General features: G+C 44.5%; 1 protein-coding gene across 1 annotated transcript in view; it reads left to right on the top strand.

The window, feature by feature from the left end:
• LOC309557878 (uncharacterized protein) overlaps positions 1-18,784 on the top strand; it is a 223,464-nt gene that overhangs the window by 88,078 nt on the left and 116,602 nt on the right. The window lies entirely within an intron of this gene.

Raw genomic sequence — 18,784 nt, 5'->3', positions numbered from 1 at the left:
GACGAAAATCGGACGTTGTATTACGGACAACAAAAATTTTATAGCCTGCACATCAGGATTTTGTCAGCCGAAAAGTCGGAGTCGGCTGTCGAAAGCACCATACTAACAATCCTAAAATCGGCAGATTGGTCGTCGGACGAAATTTCCCTTCAGATTTTCTTATCGTGTGTACGGGCCTTTACACACTCAAAATAAGGTATGAATCTGCACCCAGACTATTTTATTGCCCTATAAGATATCTCACCCTCTAACCTCTATAATATAGGGAATGTTCCTGACCTTCTCTCAAACGTTCTTACAATGCTCCACCATGAGCACTCTATAAAGTAGAGAATACTGGGATTCTGACCCTCTCTCCTTCTTTCTGATTGACCAAAAGGATATCATAACCCCAGCATGAGCCCCTGATAAGGTAGGAAACACCCCTTATCACTGTACCAACCACCCAGATATTATAGTCCCAACACGAGCCCCCCCCACCCCCCCACTAAGTAGAAAACAATCTAAAACTTACCTTCTCTCCTAATTTCTTACTGTACCCACCTATTATAGTCCAAACATGAGTCCCTGATAAGGTAGGAAACACCCTTTATCACTGTACCAACCACCCATATATTATAGTCCCAACACGAGCCCCCCCCCCCCACTAAGTAGCAAGCAATCTAAAAACCTTACCTTCTCTCTACATTTCTTACTGTACCCACCTATTAAAGTCCGAACACGAGTCCCTGATAAGGTAGGAAACACCCTTTATCACTGTACCAACCACCCATATATTATAGTCCCAACACGACCCCCCCTCCCTCCCACTAAGAAGAAAACAATCTAAAACGTACCTTCTATCTACATTTCTCACTGTACCGACCACCCAGATATTATTATCCCCAACATGAGTCCCTGATAAGGTAGAAAACACTCTGATCGTGACCTTCCCACTTTTGATTATTTTGATTTGTCCTGGTGAACATTGTTATTGGGTCTGAAAGTGAGGGAGAAACCAGAATTCTGGGGTGCCACCAGAGCAGGGATGGAGGGGGGAAACTTCCAATGGGTACACTGGTTTCAGTGACACTGTTCTAAGGCCTCATTCAGATGGGCAATGACACCCGTAGCCCATAAGTGTCATGATTATCAGTCTCTAGGCTCCAGGTGCTGCATGCAGGCAGCCCATTGATGTCTATTAGAATGTGGTGGCTGCATGGACACAACTGCTTGTCTCAATTCGACAACCGTGCATGTACAGGTGAGCGGCCCCTAACGCAGACAGTGTGCATGGCTGCTCACTCATGTAGCTGCAGCATCCCAATAGACATATTGTAAATGGGATGCCTGCACCTGGAGCCTAGTAACAAGGTGCTCATTCACAGGCTTTGGGTGTCAGCGTCCTTCTGAAAGAGGCCCAAAAGGGGATTTCATTAATTTTGGAGAAATTTTCTCTCGCTTCCTGTTGAACCTACACAACAGGAAGTGAAGCGAAATCTCCATTAGGCACTGGAAAGGAAAAAAAAAAAAAACAAAAAGCAAAAGGTTTTTTTTACGATTATCTACTTCATCCAAAAGAAAAGAAAAGTTTGAGCTTTAATTATACTTTAAAGGTTTTGGCGCTACTAGCACAGATGGGCTGCTGTTTTAATGTTTATGTTTTTAATGTCTTAAACCATTGTGAAGAGAGAACAAGACACAGTTATGGTGCCATGTACAACAAGATAATCAATACTTCATTGGTTATCAGTGCTTTCTGTCAGGAGTTCCTGTTGTGGGCCTGTCCCGCTATCTCTGACAGGAAATAAACATGGCGTCTGTCTAGCGTCTTCCCCCCTCTGTGAAGGGAGAGGGATTCACCTCAGACAGAGGGCCGCTGAGACAGACTCCTATTACACTTCCTCTCTTCACAGGCTCTAAGTGGGGCTACAAAGGTCATCCCAGGCCCGCTGCTTCCCTTTGTTGTGTTATTAAACATAGTGCATCTGGAAGTGGGAGTGAGCAGCGGAAAATGGGGGGCCATGTGTCCCACTTCCTGGACGCATGGAGAGAGTCGGCTCTGTGTTTTCAAGCTTTTTCCCAATACAACAGAGATAAATTTGAGCTATGGGACAGTATGGGCAGCCATTTTGTGTAATATTTTGTATTATGGTCCGTTCACACCTGAGGGCGCTCATTATGATACATATATAGTGTAAGCACGCTGATGTGCGTTGTGCAATAATGGTGGGGAGCATTACGTTTACTTTTTTTTAAAGTGGCGTTCCACCGAAAAGTGGAACTTCCGCTTATCTGATTGCTTCCCGCCTTCGGTGCCACATTTGGGGGGGGGGGGGGGAGTGAGGAGCTGGTACTTGTTTTTGACAGGTAGCCATCCCCACTTCTGGCGGGCTAGGCCACGGCAAAGTACATCACAAGTCCGGCCCCCCTCCTCCTTTGCCTGCCGCCGTACCATTCAGAGTGCGCCATTTTGACACAACACAACTATATGCTGTGAACAGGGCACAGAGAACAAGGCATCACACTGTTTTTCTTTTTTTACATTTTTGTAACTTTATTGAAATGTCACAAAACAGCACTTTATTCAACTCTATGCACAACAGCGTGTTGTGATGCGCTGTAGTGCGATGGAAGATGGGAGTTGGTGATGGAAGATGGGGAAATGTGGTGTAGTTGTCATATCCTCTAAATTCCATAGAAAACTAGAGGTTCAACCACTTGCCGACCAGCCGCCGCAGTTATACAGCAGCAGGTTCCCATGAATCGCCGTACCTGCACAGCAGTTCGCGGGAGCGATCCTGGGGGGCGTGCGCGCGCCACCGGATGCACGTGCACGCACCCACTTGCCAGTGGGGAAGCGGATCCATGGGGCCGGTGTTCTATCAGATTTCCCTCCCTACTAGGCTCACATTTAACCCTTTGATCGCCCCTGGGTTAACCCCTTCCCTGACAGTGTCATTATTACAGTAACCGTGCATATTTTTAGCACTGATTAATGTAGTAATGTCACTGGTCCCCCCCAAAAGTGTCAAAAATGTCAGTTAGGGGTCCGATCTGTCCGCCGCTATGTCGCAGTCCCACTAAGTGCCCATTCACACTACCATGACTTGTCAGGCCACTGGTCAGCCTGACAAGTCACGGTCCATGCAGTGCTACAGGACCCGTTCTAATAGGAGCGACTCAAGTCGCTCCGACTTAGAAAATAGTTCCTGTACTACTTCGGGGCGACATGGGAGCGACTTGCATTGACAGGTCGCCCCCGAAGTCGTGCCGCGGTAGTGTGAACCGGCACTAAAAATCGCAGATCGCCGCCATTACTAGTAAAAAATAAATAAATAAATAAAGATGACATAAATCTTTCCCCTAGTTTGTAAATGCAATATTTTTTGCGCAAACCAATAAAAATTTGCTTATTGGGATTTTTTTTTTACCAAAAATATGTAGCAGAATACAAATTGGCCTAAAAGGATGAAAAATTTTGATTATAAAATTTTTGTTAAAGAGGAAGTAAACCCTCCTCAGGAAGTTGTACCTATAGGTAAGCCTATATTAAGGCTTACCTATAGGTACTGTAAATATCTCCTAAACATGCACCGTCTAGGAGATATTTACCTTTAATGCAGCCAGTGACGTCACTGGCGCATGCGCTCTGAAGGAACGGCAGATCGTGCCGTTCCTTCAGAGCCCCGTGCCGTGACCGTCGGCTCCCGCGCGCGTGCGCGGGAGTGACGTCACCGCGGCTCCGGCCAATCAGATGGCCGGATGCCGCGATCCCGGAAGACGGGCGACTATACATGTCGCCCGTCATACAGGTAAGCGGACGGCACGGCGGGGGCTCGTTCTAAGGTAAGTATTTCATAATGAGCTAGTATGCGATGCATACTAGCTCATTATGTGTTTCTCTTTCAGGATGTAAAGAAGAGAAAATTTTTTTTTCTCGGTTTACAACCTCTTTAAATAGCAGAAACTGAAAAATATTGTTTTTTTTTTTTTTTTAGAATTGTCGCTCTTTTTTTGTTTCTAGGGCAAAAAATAAAAATCGCACAGGTGATCAAATACCACCAAAAGAAAGCTCTATTTGTGGGAAAAAAAGGACATTCATTTTATTTGGGTACAGCGTCGCACGACCGTGCAATTGTCCGTTTAAAATACCGCAGTACCGAATCGCAAAATAATGGCCTGGTCACTAAGGGGGAAAATCTTCCGGTCCAGAAGTTGTTAATATTCAATGCCAACTCCCCCATCCATCCATCTTTCTATGCTTTAATTTGAAAAACACCCCCCCCCCCCCCCCAGTATTTCTGGCCATGGCCATCTTGAGTAGGGCAGATGATTCATGTACCATTTACATCCAGGAATCTATCTGCCCTTAGCTCAGCCATGCAGACAGGAAAGTGTGCTTAGCTGAGAAAACCCCTCCTCCTCTCCTCAAGACTCCTGGGATGTATGACATCATTTGCCTAGGCAAGAAACCAGGAAGTAACTAAAGAAATATAAAAAGAGTATAAAACAAGTAAATGTGATATACTTTCCTATCTATTTACTAATGCTAGCAGCCGGAGGATTGACTAAAATCAATGCTGATTGGGAGAGTGAAGTTCTACTTTAAACTATGTAGTGCAAGGGCCTGCCTAATTGGATACAATTGAAAGTTGTATAGTTGTGACCTCATATTATATGTTTTTTGGTAAATCTAAAGAAAACTTGTACAAGGTAATTGAACATGTATGGCCAGCCTAAGATATTATGTAGCCCAGTCCATGCAATGGGTTAAGTCTGTTGCGGTGACGTATTGCAGCTTGGTGTTAGAGACATGGCCGCCATATGTTGTGTTGTTGCCCCAGGGGAAGGACATTAGTGGGCACAATAGTTTTAATGATGAAGTTCCTTTTTTTGAAATCCTTTTATGTCCGGAGGGGACGGGAGTGTTGCAGAGTTTATTTTCCTTGCAGTTATCTGTGCCGCAATCTGATGTTCAGCTCCATTTCTACTAATCAGTCAAGTGCTTTGTGCCAAACGCTCTTTTGTTGTTTAGATAAGTGCTTTGCTTTTAAGTTTTGGACTTTATAGGAGATTTTTGCTAAGCTTGATTTCTTCCATGCTGGCCATGTACTAATAACCCAATGTGTGGGGGGAGAAAACACTCAGGCCTGGTTTAGTTAAAAGCTAAAATTACTGGTTTAGTTAAAGCTGAAGTTTATTCTGTTTATTTTTTGCCTTCCCTTGTTCCTCCCTCTTACCGTCGTTGACATGCTAATGAGATTTTCAAATAAAACCTTTCCATTTTCATCTTCTTTTAGACGCAGTGATGCCATCACCGCCTCCCTGTGCTTTTCTATGCAATGCAAGCAGATCATGGTTGGTGGGCGGGGCCAGCAGGGTGCTGTACACAGCTTCCTGAACACATCACAGCACTGCCAGGAACTGGATCTCCTACTGGTGGTGTTCTATCAGAATAACGCTACCTATCAGATTCTGCAACCGGAAGTGATGTTCGGAGGAGAACAACTTACTGCGCATGCGCCATGCGTTCCAATAGATGTGACAGAACACGAAGCAGCGGCGGACATCTTCTTACACCCACGCAAGTCTTGAATTTTACATTTATTTTAGAAGTAAACTCACCTTATATACTGAAATAGACTATTTCACCGCGACCGGGTGACATAGTCTATTTCACTATATAATCAGTTTGTCGCTGAGCAGTGCGGGGTGTACCAAGATGGCCGTCACCACCTTCTACCTGCAGGTTTCTCGCTATATTTACTATATTACAATAATAATAGAAATGTAATACTGTTATTCAGTCTATAAGGTGAGTTTACTGCTAAAATAAATGTAAAATTCAAGCCGCTGCTTTGTGTTCTGTCACATTAGGAAACCTATTGGAACGCATAGCGGCCATGTTGGAACGCATGGCGCATGCACAGTAAGTTTTTCTCGTCCGAACGTCACTTCCGGTTGCAGAATCTGATAGGTAGTGGTGTCTGATAGAACAGTAGCACTGTAGTTCCCAAATCTAAAGGGTGTTATACCAGTGTCCACCAGCAGGGGATCCAGTTCCTGACAAGCACCCCGTTCTCTTCTTGAGAGCCCTTAGGCCTGGTGCAAGCAGTGGGAGGAGTTATGTAAATATCAAAATGCCTTGATGGCTGAATGTCAGGCTGGATGGAGCAGGCATTCCTAGGCAGGCACATCTGCATACAGACAGCCCCAGGTAACACCCACATGTGTCTGAAAGAAATTACATTAATTTAATGAAGGGAGCGGGCCCAGGACAGTCGGGCTGGGGAGGAAAGTGCTAGATGATGCTGGAAAATCTCCAGCCAGGAAATGCGGCGGGGTCTATCTGACTTGCTGCAGTTTCTGATGCACATTGTGAGCCGCTCACAGTGTGCGGTGAAATCAGAGTAGGTCATTTCAGTACAGGAGAAGAGCCAGTACAACTGTGCAAAACTGAAGGGAAGGTCGGAGGTCAGATTTAACCAATGGATTTGCCCCCTTAATGACCAGGCCGTTTTTTGCGATTCGGCACTGCGTTACTTTAACGGACAATTGCGCGGTCCTGCGACGCTGTACCTAAATAAAATTGATGTCCTTTTTTTTCCCACAAATAGAATTTTCTTTTGGTGGTATTTGATCACCTCTGCGATTTTTATTTTTTGCGCTAAAAAAAAAAAAAAAAAATAGCGACAATTCTGGAAAAAAAAAAAAACAATATTTTTCACATTCTGCTATATAACATTCCCCCAAAAATAATAATAATAATAATAATTAAAAATCTAATTTTTTCATCCTTTTAGGCCAATTTGTATTCTGCTACATATTTTTGGTAAAAAAAATCCCAATAAGCGTATTTTGATTGGTTTGCGCAAAAGTTATCGCGTCTACAAACTACGGGAAAGATTTATGTTGTTTTTATTTATTTATTTTTTTTACTAGTAATGGCGGCAATCTGCGATTTTTAGCGGGACTGCGACATTGCAGGGGACAGATCGGACCCCTAAGTGACACTTATGGGGGGACCAGTGACATTACTACAGTAATCAATGCTAAAAATATGCACTGTTACTGTAATAATGACACTGGCAGGGAAGGGGTTAACCCAGGGGCGATCAAAGGGTTAAGTGTGAGCCTAGGGGGGTGCTTTCTAACTGTATGGGGGAGGGGCTTGTGAAAGGAATACAGAGACCTGTGATCCTATATAGGAGTAACACAGGGGCTCTGTGATCATTTCAGAGAGAAGAATGGTCAGCTGTGTTTACAACAGCAGGCCGTCATTCTCTCTAAGCGGGGAGCGATCGTGCGTGCGCGACGGCAATTGTGCCCGCCGGCCCCCGTAGATCGGCTTCCCTGCTGCCTAGTGGCGGCGCACGCTTGCCCCCGGGAGCGCTCCCGCGAACCGCCGTGGTTGGCGTAGCTGAGCCAGCCTGCCGCAGTATACCTGCGGCGGGCGGTTGGCAAGTGGTTAAATATGTAATATAGCCATCACTGGCTTCATGTAGGCAAGAAGTGTCTGCAAAGAGTCCGCAGGAGATCAGCAGCACCCATCTCCAAAAAAATTATTTAAAAAAAAAAAAAAGTATTTTATTAAAAAAAAAAAAAAAAGCTGATAGATTATGTCGCAGATTACCTTAGCAAACTAAAAGACATCTAGTTAGTATTAAGGCCCCTTTCAAACTGTGCAAATGGTCATGCGATTTGGGACTGAAAATCGCATGACAAGTCGTTCTCCATGATTTCCAATTTCCCCATTCATATCTGTGCGACTTGAAGTCGCACCGACTTCAAAGTAGGCCCTGTACTACTTTTGCCATGATTTTGATGTCTTTAGTGAGTAAAAGACATTATAAGCCCAGTCAAACTCGCATCAAAATCGCAGGAAAATCGCAGCAAAAAGTCACGTAAAATTGCGCGGCTTTGAAGTCGCACAAGTGTGAAAGGGGCCTTAAGAGTACTTAAAACCAGAACGAGTTAAACATGAAAATCTAATAAAAAAAATGTTGCAATATTCCAGAGATTTCCCCTCCCCGCAGTACTCTTTTTCTGCCACTAGATGTCCTCACTCTGATGGCCAGGTCATCCCGGACAAGCCCCCATCCTGTGTCCGGACAGTGAAAGGAGAAGCAGCACATTGATGCACTCATCTCTCTGTCACTCTGCTCTCTCCTCCTATCAGCATGTTTCCATGTCAGTGCTGACTCACTCCTTGTGCTGCTTCTTCTCACACTTCAGCCTTGCTGTACAGGAACTGCAGGAGGATGATACCAGGCCACATTCACTGCATTTATTAAATACAATTGTTGCCTCTCGGAAAGCGGGGTCACCATACAGAATATGTTCCCACATGTATGCTGTCAAGAATAAAGACTTCAGATCTGTGAGTGACACGATGTGCAGCCTTGTTGATTTAGCGTGTCCCTTCTGTACATACATAACCCCCGAGTAGATCTCTGGCTGTCCTCTGTAATGTCGGCAGACGTGCCTGGCTCACAAGTTTGCACATGACCCCTTCCATCAGTGTAGTCAGGCCTGCGGGTAGGAGAGAATTTAGCTCAGTACATGTCAGTTGTATGTCAATTGAAGACTTTTTTTTTTTTTTTTTTCCTACACAAGACCTGACCTCTGGAAAGGCTGCGCCGGGTCTGTATTCTCTACTTCCTCAATGGAGTTGAAAGCTCAGTAATGACTCATTCATGTAAATCCCAATGCCTGTGCAGTTCTTGGCTGTATCCACAAATGTCTGACACAGATCAGCCCCTGTTGCAGGGTCTCAATGTGTAACTTGCTACAAAGTTAGAACGTTGCGGTCTGATCCTTGGGGCAGAGGAGACTGAGGAAATGCTCCCTCCTGCCTGCAGCAGAACGAGGACATCATCTAAGCCTCGGAAAAGTCACCAGACTGGAACTTAAGGATGGATTTTCACAATAAAGGGTACAGATGGTCGTGGCTCTATGTCTTATAATAGAAAGTCATTCTGAAAGTTTCTTCCAGTGGTTCATTTACAGATCTTTAACCACTTTACCACCGGAGGATTTTGCTGTCTTACGTCCAGGCCACTTTTTACGATTTGGTGCTGTGCGACTTTAACTGACAATTGCGCGGTCGTGCGACGCCGTACCTAAACAAAATTTACGTCCTTTTTTTCCCATAAACAGAGCTTTCTTTTGGTGGTATTTGATCACCTGTGCGATTTTTACTTTTTGCGCTATAAACAAAAAAAGAGCGTTTATTTTGAAAAAATAACAATATTTTTCACATTTTTTTATATGAAATTCCCCCCCAAAAAATTTTAAAAATCATTTTTTTTTAAATTTTTGGCCAATTTGTTTTCTGCTACATATTTTTGGTAAAAAAAATCACAATAAGCGTATTTTGATTGGTTTGCGCAAAAGTTATCGCGTTTACTAACTAAGGGAAAGATTTTTGTCATTTTTGGTGTTTTTTTTTTTAACGAGTAATGGCGACGATCTGCGATTTATTTTGCGGGACTGCGACATTGCGGCGGACAGATCGGACCCTTGACTGACATTTTTGACACTTTTGGGGGTACCAGTGACATTACTACAGTAATCAGTGCTATATATATGCACTGTTACTGTAAAATGACACTGGCAGGGAAGGGGTTAATTTTATTGGAGAGGGAGGGGTTAATGTATGCCTGGTGCTTACTAACGTGTGTGGGGGGAGGTGACTGAGTGACACAGGGACAGATCAGATGTTCAGCTATGCTGAACCCTGCAATCTGACCCGGCCTGTCACTTAGGAGATCCTCCCGCTTTGTTTACACAAGCGGGTGGATCTCCACACTCGATTCCCCGACGATCGGGGAAGAACAGCGGCGATCGCCGCCACTCCTCCCCTGGCCCGACTCCCGCTGTGACTGAATACAGTGGGAGTGCGCCTCCGGCGGCGCGCGAGCGCCGCCTACAGGGGGAGGAGTCCAGCGACGTAGGTCTACGTCGCTGAACGATAACGAGCCACATTGCTGCAGTAGCAGCAATGTGAGCAGACGTCAAGTGGTTAATTGGTCAGTGAAAGGAGAAGTAGAAGACTGGCGAGCTCACCTGTCTGTTCCTCTTAGTTTTGGTTCACACTACCGCGGCACGACTTCGGGGGCGACCTGTGACAAGGGGTGGGCAGGAGGGACGGTTGCCCTGGGCGCAATGGTTTATTGCAGGGATGGGGGGGCGCCTTAACCCTAAGGAAAGGGGGGGGCACAGTTTTGGCTTCCTTGCCCTGGGCGTTGGATGACATTGTCCCCACCATCGTAAGTCAAGAGTCCCCCACCTTCCCTTACATCACAGTGCACCCCCTTACCTTGTGCTGCTGTGGGGAAGAAGCTGGGGATGGAGCAGGGAAGCAGAAAGTGCAGGGTCTGGAGAAGGACGAGAAGAGGGCTGGAGTCAGCTGCTGGAGTCTGCTGAACGCTGAGATGAGACCAGGGGAGGCAGGAATGAGAAGGTGCTGCGGCTGCACGGAGAAGCCCAGGAGCTGGCGGAAGAGTTCTGTCCTCCTCTCTGCTGCTGACTGCTGGGACAAGGTAGGGGCGGAGATGAGGGAGGTGCCGCAGCTGCAGGAGAGGTGGGAGGGCCACGGTACGCGGGCGCAGACAATTTTAAGGCTTGACATGTTGGGTATCTATTCACTCATATTTTATATTTTAACCAGTTAACGACCGCCCTAAGGCAAATCGCTGTACAAAATCGCAGATTGCCGCCATTACTAGTAAAAAAAAAAAAACAATAAAAATGACATAAATCATTCCCGTAGTTAGAAGACGCGATAACTTTTGCGCAAACCAATCAACGTACGCTTATTGTGATTTTTTTTTTTTTTACCAAAAATATGTAGCAGAAAACAAATTGGCCTAAAATGTTAAAAAATTTTGATTTTTACATTTTTTTTTTTTGAGAATGTTATATAGCAAAAAGTGAAAAAATATTTTTTTTTTCAGAATTGTGGCTGTTTTTTTGTTTATAGCGCAAAAAATAAAAATCGCATAGGTGATCAAATACCACCAAAAGAAAGCTCTGTTTGTGGGAAAAAAGGACATCAATTTTATTTGGGTACAGCGTCGCACGACCGCGCAATTGTCCGTTAAAGTAACGCAGTGCCGAATCACAAAATAGGGCCTGGTCATTAAGGGGGCAAATCCTTCCGGTCTTAAAGTGGTTAACAAGAAAAAAGGGTAATATATCATGTTTATGTGCTCTTTAACCACTTGACCTACAGAAGATTTACCCCCCATTTATGGCCAAGCCGGTTTTTGCGATAAGGCGCTGCATTACTTTAACTGACAATTGCGCAGTCTCGCAACTCTGTACACAAATAAGATTTATGTAATTTTTTCCCCACAAATAGAGCTTTCTTTTGGTGGTATTTGATCACCTATGCGATTTTTATTTTTTGCGCTATAAACATAAAAGTTTGAAAAAACAAAAAACAATATTTTTTACCTTCTGTTATAAAATATGTTCAATAAAAGATATTTAAAAATCAAATTTCTTCATCAATTTAGGGCCAATATGCATTCTGCTACATAGTTTTGGTAAAAGAAAAATCCCAATAAGCGTATATTGATTGGTTTGCGCAAGAGTTATAGCGTCTACAAACTATATGATATAAACAGGAATTTTTATTTATTTAGTTTCTACTAGTAATAGCAGCGATCAGCGACTTATAGGGGGGACTGTGATATTGTGGTGGACAATGGGACGCTGACTGACACTTTTGATACATTGTGGGAATCAGTGACACAAATACAGTGATCAGTGCTAAAAAATATGCACTGTCACTGTACTGATGACACTGGCTGGGAAGGGGGTAAAACATGTAGAGCGTTCAAAGGGTTAAATGTGTGCCTATTCAGTGTTTTTGTGTACTTTGTGTGCAGCTTTTACTAAGGGATGCAATGGATTTTCTTTCCCTGCTTTGCAGGGAAAGAAAATCCATCGCATCCCTTCTGTCAGAATGGAGCTCTGCCCCAGGAGCTCCGCCCTGTGTGTCTTCCCCATGATCGGTGGGTATCGGCAGACATCCATTGGCCGGCACCTTCTGATCAGCTCCTGCTGTGACTATTAACAGCACATACGACAGGCCAGTGGTGCGCCCCCTAGGCGGAAATGCAGAATCAGGTATATATATAGATGATCAAGCGCAGAACGGCCGCCCTGTAGCAGTAAATCTGCTATGGGGCGGTCGTTAGGTGGATAATTAACTTTTTTGTATTTTTTACTTAAATTTTGCATTTCATTGTTACATAGTTACATAGTAGTTGAGGTTGAATAAAGACAACAGTCCATCCAGTTCAACCTGTGTAGGTGTGCGTCAGTGACGATATTAATTTCCCATAACCCTGAATGTTGTGATCTTTGAGAGGCAGGTCCAAGAGACTTTTAAAAGTAGCAATACTCCCCGCCGATAGTTGATACCACCAATTGTGGAAGAGAGTTCCGCATTTTTACCACCTTTTCAGTGAAGAACCCCTTACGTAGCTTAAAGCGGAGTTCCACCCAAAAGTGGAACTTCCGCTCATTTGCTTCCTCCCCCCCTCCTGTGCCACATTTGGCACCTTTCGGGGGGAACGGGTACCTGTTTTAGACAGGTACCCTTCCCCACTTCTGGGAGATGGCATTACGGGGCTGTCCCTCTGAAGTTTGGCCCCCTCCTCCCCCAGCCGCCGAGCCAATCCGAATGCGCAGCGCTCTTCACGAATGCGCATTAGGGACCCGCCCGTGAAGCCGCAAGGCTTCACTGCCGGGTTCCCTCACTTCAGGACAGGTAAGTGTCCTAATATTAAAAGTCAGCAGCTACAGTATGTGTACAGTATGTGAAGCTGCTGACTTTTAATTTTTAGAGGGTGAGGGGGTGAGGCTGGAACACCGCTTTAACCACTTAAGCCCCGGAAGATTTTACCCCCTTCCTGACCAGGGTTTTTTTTGCGATTCGGCACTGCGTGACTTTAACTGACAATTGCGCGGTCGTGCGACGCTGTACCTAAACAAATTTGACGTCCTTTTTTTCCCACAAACAGAGCTTTCTTTTGGTGGTATTTGATCACCTGTGCGATTTTTTGATCATGCGCTATAATCAAAAAAAGAGCGACAATTTTGCAAAAATAACAATATTTTTCACATTTTTTATATGAAATTACCCCCAAAAAAATGTAAAAATCTAAATTTTTTAACATTTTTGGCCAATTTGTTTTCTGCTACATATGCTTGGTAAAAAAAATCACAATAAGCGTATTTTGATTGGTTTGCGCAAAAGTTATTGCGTTTACTAACTAAGGTAAAGATTTTTGTCATTTTTGTTGTTTTTTTTTTAACGAGTAATGGCGGCGATCTGCGATTTTTTTTTGCGGGACTGCGACATTGCGGCGGACAGATCGGACCCTTGACTGACATTTTTGACACTTTTGGGGGTACCAGTGACATTACTATAGTAATTAGTGCTATAATGCACTGTTACTGTAAAAATGACACTGGCAGGGAAGGGGTTAACTTTATTGGGGAAGGAGGGGTTAAGTATGTCCCTAGGGGCGTGTTTCTAACTGTGATTGGACATGGCTACTAGTGTAAGAACAGGGATCAACGGTCCTACATAGTAGAACCGTCTGATCTCCATTTTTACACAGGGGAGAAAGACAGGCGGCTTGTTTACATTAGCCGCCTGCCTTTCTCCCTTCACGGCGCACGATCGCGAGTGACCGGCGGACATCATGTCTGCCGGTCACTCGCACTGACTTGTTAGGGAACGAGCCGGGGCGGGCGCGCGCCTCCACGGGCGCGTGCTCGCCCGCTATTGGCTCACAATCTAGTGACAGGCTAGTGACGTACCCATACGTCACTTTGCCTGGCCGGGACAAGTATATGTACTTGCGGCGGTCGGCAACCGGTTAAGGTTAAACCGCTTCTCCTCTAATCTCATTGTGTGGCCACGTATCCTCTTACACTCCTTGAGACTAAATCGTTTTTTTTCTATGCTGGGATCCCCACTGAGGTATTTGTAAATCGCTATCATGTCCCCTCTGTTACGTAAAACGTAGGAAAGGCCACTATTTTATTTTCTAGGGTGTCTACTTTCATAAAGTATAGAATGTTTAGGGTGTGCAAAAACAGCACGGGCAGCAAAATGCATTATTTGTGACCTTTATATCTGTTTCTCTTATTGCGTCCATCGCTGAACGTTAGAGCTCTGCATCCATTCTGGGGAAAAGAAAAAAACAACGATGATCAGTTAGTAGAATTTTTTTTCCTGGTTTTGCTTCTATTTATGAAGAACATACAAGTTGTCTATATAAAGAATCATAGAGGGACTACTACTGACAGACAAATGTCTGCCACAGCTGTGCGCTTCTGCCCACATTCCTCGTACACAGACCCCCATTGTTCGTACCTTTAATGGAGAGAGGATATTGTGGCTTTCAAAGTTTCTATGTTATTATGTAAGGTTCCTGGCTTCTTCTTCGCCCCTTACGATAACACCTTATATGGACTGGCTGTGGACCTCTTGGAGATGGACGTGAAGTTTCGAAATAGGGATTGCTGTTTTTATAATTAGTCGTATTGTTCTGAGTTCTCCCTGTTGAGCAAGAAACTTGGAATGCCGCTTTCGTTTCAATGGCCGTTTGTTCTGTTTGAGCTTTAGTGTAATGCCTCGTACACACGCAACGATTATCGGCCGACCGATCGTCCGACTTTTGTCCAGAGTGGTGTTGTGTTGGTTGGAATGTGCCTAGACTGCACACGAATTTTCTCGGCCAACAAAAATCTACGTCAGAAGTGATGTCATGTGCTGCTTTACTTTCCGTGTGTTTTTTCATCTCTGAGCATGCCCAGTCTTGCTCATCAGATTTTTGTCTGCCGAAATCTGTACTGACTGACGGAAAATCGGCCGTTGTGTTGACGGCCAACAAAAGTTTATAACCTGCACACCAGATTTTATTCGGCCGAAAAGTCGGAGTCGGTTGTCGGAAGCATCATACTAACAAGCCGAAAATCGGCAGATCGGACGTTGGCCGAAAATTCCCGGCCAATAATCGATGCGTGTGTACGAGGCATAAGTGTAAGGTTAGCCATACACGCATAGATCTTCCATCCATGCTAAACATGAATGAATGGATGGAGGAATCTCTGCTGCTTGCTATTGTATTCAAACAGCCACGGCTGTATGATACCCAAACAGTAACTGTATCTGATTGTATGCAGTCACTGTTTGGCTAATCTTGACCGTCCCTCTTAGATTGTAAGCTCTAAGGAGCAGGGTCCTCTGATTCCTACTGTATTAAAGTGTATTGTATTTGTACTGTCTACCCTCAAGTTGTAAAGCGCTGCGTAAACTGTTGGCGCTATATGAATACTATATAATAATAATAATTATTGTCCACCCAACTCCTTTGATTTTTCAATCTAAGTTTGGCGAGCTGAGTGGTGCCAACTGGGCCACCAATTGCTGAATCAGCCAAAATTTGAGCCATGTATGGCCAACATAACGGAACCTCTGTCAAGGTTTTATTGCTTTCTGTGACCCCCACTTGGAAAATTTCCTGCCCTACCCCCCGGAGACACAACGGGAAGTAAGTAGACATATTTTCGAAAAGGAAGGAAAATCTTGCCGTTGACAGATGTCACTGGGACAGGTGTCCTGATTGGAGGATTTCCCTTCTACCCTGGTTTTAATAACAACCGTTACATTTTTGGATTGTTCATTTGTTTTTGTCCTAGGGACAGTGGTCCTCAGGACAAAACGTGAGGTTAGATTTCCCCCAATGGGAAAATAGAGAACGATGAGAACAGACCTCACCCCACTCACTCTGTCTAAAATTAGTAATAAAGTTATGGCTGGAGTCATACTTTTAGGTAGGGCTTTTTTTCAGTGGGAACGCAGTTCCGGCACCTCCAGCACTGACTGTATGTAATGGCAAGGGGTTCAAGGTCTATTAATGCTAGCTGCTGGGGGGATCTATTGTTGCTGGAGGAGATCTACTTTTGCGGGGTGGGGAGGGGCGTCTACTGTTGCTCAGGAGGTCTATTATTGTTGGTGGGGGTTCCACTGTTGCTGGGAGTCAGTTGTTGCTGGGAGGGATCTAGTGATGCTGGCTGCAGGGAATCTGTTGTTGCTGCTGGGGGTCTATTGTTGCTGGGGGAGGGGGTATTTTGTTGCGAGTGATACATTGTTGCTGGGGGAGGGTCTATTGCTGCAGGCTGCTGGAGAGTCTATTGGTGCTGGCTGCAGGGGGAGCTGTTATTGCTGCTGGAGATCTTTTGTTGCTAGGGGAGGGGGTATTTTCTTCCGGGTGGTTCATTGTTGCTGAGGGGGTCAGTTGTTGCTGGCGCATGTGATCTAGTTTACTGTTTTTCTTGTTATTATTAACAAATTCCATACAAATTACTTAGTATTACCACAATTGTTACATGGTTCTGTATTCTCTAAAAGGAGCAGTACTTGGGAGGTGGGTAGGGGGCGGAACCAAGGAATTGTGCAGGAGGTGTGTAGGGGGCGGAGACAAGGGGTGACTCAGAAAGGGGGGTTCCTGCACCTATTATCTGAGAAAAAAAGCCCTGCTTTTAGGATATTTAATAGTAATTTAGAAAGCATAGCAAGTATATAAAGCCGGTTATAGATGCTAAACCGGTTGAGATTCAAACCATCTATGGGTAGGCTGATTGTACCCCAGTCAATCCATCAATCAACTTGGGTTTAACCTGCATGTCAGAGTTTTCCATGCCAGAGCCGCTAGCAATAATCACTGTGCTCTCCGAGCAAGGAAGGCTCCCCGCGCCTCCCAGCCAGGAGAACACAATAGGTCTGAGGAAGGGATTTCCCCATCATTGATGCGGGTATCGAGTGATTTACTTTCCTGCAACCAAAGAAAATTGCATCATCTATGGCCTGCCCAAAGGCCTGAACACAGGATCAGAAAGTTGTATGAAAAAATACCACTTTCGAATCGATCGTACGATAATCTGATCGTTAGTACACAGCTTTTGAGAGCCGATCACGGCAGGTCGTGCGAAATTATCTGATGGGACAAACACGAAAATGTTTCTCGTACGATACCAGACCATACAATTTTCTTTTAATCAGTACAGTTTTCATCCGAAAATAAAATACAATATCATATCACTTCCAAATTTTTATTCTGTCGTATGAGAATTTTTATAACATTAGTAATCTCTTTATTATTAATATGGAGACTAGCATTGAAAAGAAAAAGGGACGATCATTCAAACGATAATCTCATTGTGTGTACCAGGTTTAAGTCTAGTCGGATACTGCTGGTGACTACCTCATTGTTGGTATTTACAGTAGTAAGGTCACATTTTATGGCATAATCACCAAGGAGTGATTACAGAGGCTTCTCACAGCTAATCATGGGAACCTCTGCTGGGGTTCTCGAATCTAAGCAGAGACAGAGTCCATTTCTAGGTGGGAATTCACCCTTACTGCTTTGCAGCAGACATGAAATGAGATTAATTTTTAGAAAACAAAAAATGTGGAAAGAGTCAAGACACTGTTGAGTGCAATCGTGTTTTAATCAGGCAATCTCAGCTCGGGTTCCATGAATTGTAGTTCCTCCAGAGGTTGCTAGCTGTTCCTTGAGCTGTGGCTGATTGACCCCGCTGTTTGATGGTGTCTGCATAGTTCCGGGGACAATGCTAGTTGGCAAAACCAACAACATGACACAATCACCATTTTAGCTGTCTGTAAATGGTGCCATTCTGACCACCACTGTAGGGGTTGCAGATCTTCTTACTGGTCACCATTGTAAAGGACATTTTCCCCACTGGTTTTAGTAAGGGTTCCACAAGAATTGTGGAAAAAACTATTTTAATGGTTCCCCTGGAGAATAATGTTGAGAAAGGCCGATCTATAGGATGAATAAACTGGCAAGTACAGAAGCATTGAACATATTGCACCCTTTCCATTGTGTGCTATATTTTACCCACTTTACCGCAGCTTATCTAGAGCTTTACTGCGGCAAAGTGGCTCTTGTAGGTCTGACAACGTAGACCTACGTCGCCAGAAACTCCCCCTCTTCGGCGGCGCATGCGCGCCGCCAGAGGCTCGCTCCAGCTGTATTCAGTCACAGCGGGAGTCGGGCCAGGGGAGGAGCGGCGGTGATCACCGCTGCTCTTCCCCGATCATCTGGGAATCAAATCTGGAGATCCGCCCGCTTGTGTAAACAGAGCGGGCGGATCTCCTAAGTGACAGGCAGGGTCAGATTGCAGGGTTCAGCATAGCTGAACCCTGGATCTGTCCTTGTGTCACTCAGTCACCTCCCCCCACACACGTCAGTAAGCACCAGGCATACATTAACCCCTCCCTCTCCAATAAAATTAACCCCTTCCCTGCCAGTGTCATTTTTACAGTAACAGCACATATTTATAGCACTGATTACTGTAGTAATGTCACCGGTACCCCCAAAAGTGTCAAAAATGTCAGTCAAGGGTCCGATCTGTCCACCGCAATGTCGCAGTCCCGCAAAAAAAATCGCAGATCGCCGCCATTACTCGTTAAAAAAAAAAAACCACCAAAAACGACAGAAATCTTTCCCTTAGTTAGTAAACGCAATAACTTTTGCGCAAACCAATAAAAATACGCTTATTGTGATTTTTTTTACCAAAAAAATGTAGCAGAAAACAAATTGGCCTAAAATGATAAAAAATTTAATTTTTACATTTTTTTGGGGGGGAATTTCATTTAAAAAATGTGAAAAATATTGTTATTTTTTTCAAAATGTACGCTCTTTTTTTGTTTATAGCGCAAAAAGTAAAAATCGCACAGGTGATCAAA

The sequence above is a fragment of the Pelophylax lessonae genome (genome assembly GCF_965119305.1).
Source record: "Pelophylax lessonae genome assembly, chromosome: 6".
Taxonomy (NCBI): Eukaryota; Metazoa; Chordata; class Amphibia; order Anura; family Ranidae; genus Pelophylax; species Pelophylax lessonae.
Note: the sequence above shows the minus strand (reverse complement) of the source record. Positions and strands in the feature narration are given on the sequence as shown.